This window comes from Portunus trituberculatus, chromosome 42, assembly GCF_017591435.1.
Source record: "Portunus trituberculatus isolate SZX2019 chromosome 42, ASM1759143v1, whole genome shotgun sequence".
NCBI lineage: Eukaryota > Metazoa > Arthropoda > Malacostraca > Decapoda > Portunidae > Portunus > Portunus trituberculatus.
Window position 1 is genome coordinate 13462151 of NC_059296.1, and position 4787 is coordinate 13466937.

The 4787-nt window shown below is 37.5% G+C and overlaps 1 long non-coding RNA gene across 1 annotated transcript; it reads left to right on the forward strand.

Moving 5' to 3' along the window:
• The first annotated feature begins 1797 nt into the window (after positions 1–1797).
• On the forward strand, positions 1798–2898 carry LOC123517620. Its single transcript, XR_006678511.1, has 3 exons — positions 1798–2259; positions 2388–2676; positions 2762–2898. It is a non-coding gene; the product is annotated as an uncharacterized LOC123517620 (long non-coding RNA).
• Positions 2899–4787: the final 1889 nt, after the last annotated feature.

Genomic DNA, 4787 nt, shown 5'->3' on the forward strand with positions numbered 1-4787 from the left:
ATTTATTTATTTATTTATTTATTTATTTATTTATTTATTTATTTATTTATATATATATATATATATATATATATATATATATATATATATATATATATATATATATATATATATACTTTGTGAAGTATAAATCGTTTCTTAAGAAGGAATCTGATGGAATTCTCTAAACAGCATACGTAATATAACAAGGGTATGATAAATTTTAAGCGTAGTAGTGTAGTAACCGTGATACTTTAACGTACGTCTCTCTTCTATGGAATGCAAAGTGAGAGTCCAGTTTCTGATTGTTAGCATGAACTACTAAAAAATACAAGAAATGTACGTAATACATGATAGTAAAAATAACATACATTATGATACAATATGTAAATATAACCTACGTGTCACCGTAATCTAACTAGAGTAATTTACAAAGCTTACGGTAACAATTCGTTTGTGACAGAACTGTGAGAACGAAGTTGAGCTCAGCTTGGTTTTCCCGACGCAATTACGGGAAAAGAAAAAAAAAATGAAAATTTAAAGGGAAAGTATGGTGACCTCAGTCTAGCTCCTACACTGTACGTGAGGAAACAGGAATGTACACAGAAAATTGAATGTAATAATTCATACTCTAACAAGTATGTATTTGATAGGTATTATTATTATTATTATTATTATTATTATTATTATTATTATTATTATTATTATTATTATTATTATTATTATTATTATGTAGTAGTAGTAGTAGTAGTAGTAGTAGTAGTAGTAATTGTGGTGGTGGTGGTGGTGGTTGTAGCAGAGGAGGCAGCAGGAGGACATACAGGACAGACGTACCCCCCCAAACCCTGACCACTAGCCTCGCCCAGGGCCACCACATACACGCTGCCAGCTGACCAATTCAACCTGCCATCATTCTGAGAAACTGCTGGCTTTACGTGGACGGAAAGCAAGTTACACCTGTGGATATATAAAGAGTGAGTACTTTAAATACATGATGACGAGGCTTCTTATTCCCACGCTCTGGCTTGTTGCCCTCTGATTAGTGAGTACATGAAACCGTGAGAGCGGGACTCAGGGTTGAGGCTACCGTCCTTCCTTTATTACAGACGTGTTTCTTGTCTTGTACCTTATTCAGATCTTACTTATATTCATCAGTTAACTTATACACTCTTATGGCATGTTTGTGATGTATTCTAACATTATATAACACATGATTACCATAATTATGAAGCTACTGTTAACAAGCCAACGATTATTTGCCGAAATACATGAGACTCGCATTACCCTGAATGCTACCGAGATTTTCCAACGAAGACAATTATTAACATCATCTTGAACTGGCTTGAACTGGCTAGGAAGGACACATACCTCAGGATATGTTCGTATGTTAAAGTAAAGGAACTCGATATGTGATGAACGAGTGCGTGGATGGCGGGGCACAAGTGGAGGGAAAGATGAGGCCATGAGGGGTCGGGGGTAAGCTTCAGGGGAGCCATGGAGGGGAGGCTGAGGTGATGGATTGGGGAAGGATGGGGAGGTGGAGAATGTAAGCCGGCAAGTGTATCCGAAAGTTATCAAGCAAGCTTCCTTTATAATAAACGATATTGTATTGCTCTTGATTTTTCGTCATTTTCATTATCGTTTCATACACACTGAAGGATATCAGAGTATGGAAACTTAACTTGATCTTATACATTGATAAAGAACTTTAGAATATGAGACATGCATCTTCTAGTTGAGGAGCCAGCAACGGATTCGAAGGTAAACCGAACCTAGGACGCTTTGCAGATCCGGAAGTGGCATCAGTTGACGTGTATATCGAGGCGCTGAGCGGGGCCCGGTGTGAGCAGCGTCGCGGTGCGATGGGTTGGTTGCGGGTGCTCGGTGAGAGTTGCGATTAGTAATGCTTTGCGTGCGGGTACTTTGAACGTGGTTGCAGAGCGTTATTGTGCGTTTAGTTTGGTGTTGGGTACCTTGTGGTGCAATGGAATTAAAGGCAAACTGAACATCGTACGTTTTGCCGGTCGGGTTCGATGTACGTATTACATTAGACTCATTAGAGGCAGTGAGCGAAGGCAGGTGTGCGTGGCGTCGCAGAGTGGTGGATTGGTTGCAGGTGCTCTGAGAGAGTTGCGACTCGGTGATGGTCTGGGTGAGGGTGCTCCGAGTGCGGTTGCAGCTCGTCATTGTGCTTTTTTTTTGTGTGTAGTGTAACGGCGTGTTCTGTGTTTAGTGTTACCATATTATATCGCCTCGGTCTCTCACCTCGAGCATCGTTCAGTAAGTAATATTTGCCGTTAAGTAAACTTTGCTTATTAAATTACTTAAAGATAGACTTGAATAATTAAGAGTACCATGATCATAGTTACTATACATACGTACATTACTAATTTTTCTTTTTCTTACAGGTAAGTACCATGCACAGGTTCATCACGCAACAAGGACACCGCTGGAGCACCCCGTCGAACCAGATAAGGAAAGCTAGTGTTTCCTAGGGTGTTAGGGCGATAGGGTGTCAGGCTGCTAACCCATCTTCCATTTCAGGTACAAACTCAAAGGTATTCTCTTTCAGGTACATATTAACGAGCATTTTCTAGATTTTCCCCAGACAACTGCCCTTGCAGATCGACCATGGCGGCGGTGAGGACGAATGCAAGAAGAGAGACGGTAGTGGTAAAGGAGACTTCTTACACCTTGGTAAGTGTTATTGTCTTAACGAGTATACTTTATTCCGTCTGTATTGTGTCGTTTTGATTTACTTCATTGCACGCTTATTTTTCAGACTTGACGAATAGAGATTCCAGAAGAGTTGAAGCGATGAGAGGCTGACACAGGATCGTTCCAAACACAACAAAAAAAAAAAATCTCGGTTAAAAGCGGAAGACTGGGCCACATGGCATTCTGGGGTCGCTGCATCAAATGAAGGTACTTATCCCATTTCTTTTAGGGTATAGGGAATAACCCCATTACTTTTCAGATGTAGGGATTAATTCCATTACTTTTCAGCTAAAGGGAATAATCCCATTACTTTTCAGATGTAGGGAATAACACCATTACTTTTCAGATGTAGGGATTAATTCCATTACTTTTCAGCTAAAGGGAATAATCCCATTACTTTTCAGATGTAGGGAATAACACCATTACTTTTCAGATGTAGGGAATAACCCCATTACTTTTCAGATGTAGGGATTAATTCCATTACTTTTCAGCTAAAGGAATAATCCCATTACTTTTCAGATGTAGGGAATAACACCATTACTTTTCAGATGTAGGGATTAATTCCATTACTTTTCAGCTAAAGGGAATAATCCCATTACTTTTCAGATGTAGGGAATAACACCATTACTTTTCAGATGTAGGGAATAATTCCATTACTTTTCAGCTAAAGGGAATAATCCCATTACTTTTCAGATGTAGGGAATAACACCATTACTTTTCAGATGTAGGGAATAACACCATTACTTTTCAGATGTAGGGAATAACACCATTACTTTTCAGATGTAGGGAATAACACCATTACTTTTCAGATGTAGGGAATAATTCCATTACTTTTCAGCTAAAGGGAATAATCCCATTACTTTTCAGATGTAGGGAATAATCCCATTACTTTTCAGATGTAGGGAATAACACCATTACTTTTCAGATGTAGGGAATAATTCCATTACTTTTCAGCTAAAGGGAATAATCCCATTACTTTTCAGATGTAGGGAATAACACCATTACTTTTCAGATGTAGGGAATAACACCATTACTTTTCAGATGTAGGGAATAACACCATTATTTTTCAGATGTAGGGAATAATCCCATTACTTTTCAGATGTAGGGAATAACACCATTACTTTTCAGATGTAGGGAATAATTCCATTACTTTTCAGATGTAGGGAATAACACCATTACTTTTCAGATGTAGGGAATAACACCATTATTTTTCAGATGTAGGGAATAATCCCATTACTTTTCAGATGTAGGGAATAATTCCATTACTTTTCAGATGTAGGGAATAATTCCATTACTTTTCAGATGTAGGGAATAACACCATTACTTTTCAGATGTAGGGAATAATTCCATTACTTTTCAGCTAAAGGGAATAATCCCATTACTTTTCAGATGTAGGGAATAACACCATTACTTTTCAGATGTAGGGAATAACACCATTACTTTTCAGATGTAGGGAATAACACCATTACTTTTCAGATGTAGGGAATAATTCCATTACTTTTCAGCTAAAGGGAATAATCCCATTACTTTTCAGATGTAGGGAATAACACCATTACTTTTCAGATGTAGGAATAACACCATTACTTTTCAGATGTAGGGAATAACACCATTACTTTTCAGATGTAGGGAATAATTCCATTACTTTTCAGCTAAAGGGAATAATCCCATTACTTTTCAGATGTAGGGAATAACACCATTACTTTTCAGATGTAGGGAATAATCCCATTACTTTTCAGATGTAGGGAATAATCCCATTACTTTTCAGCTAAAGGGAATAATCCCATTACTTTTCAGATGTAGGGAATAACACCATTACTTTTCAGATGTAGGGAATAACACCATTACTTTTCAGATGTAGGGAATAACACCATTACTTTTCAGATGTAGGGAATAATTCCATTACTTTTCAGCTAAAGGAATAATCCCATTACTTTTCAGATGTAGGAATAACACCATTACTTTTCAGATGTAGGAATAACACCATTACTTTTCAGATGTAGGAATAACACCATTACTTTTCAGATGTAGGGAATAACACCATTACTTTTCAGATGTAGGGAATAATCCCATTACTTTTCAGATGTAGGGAA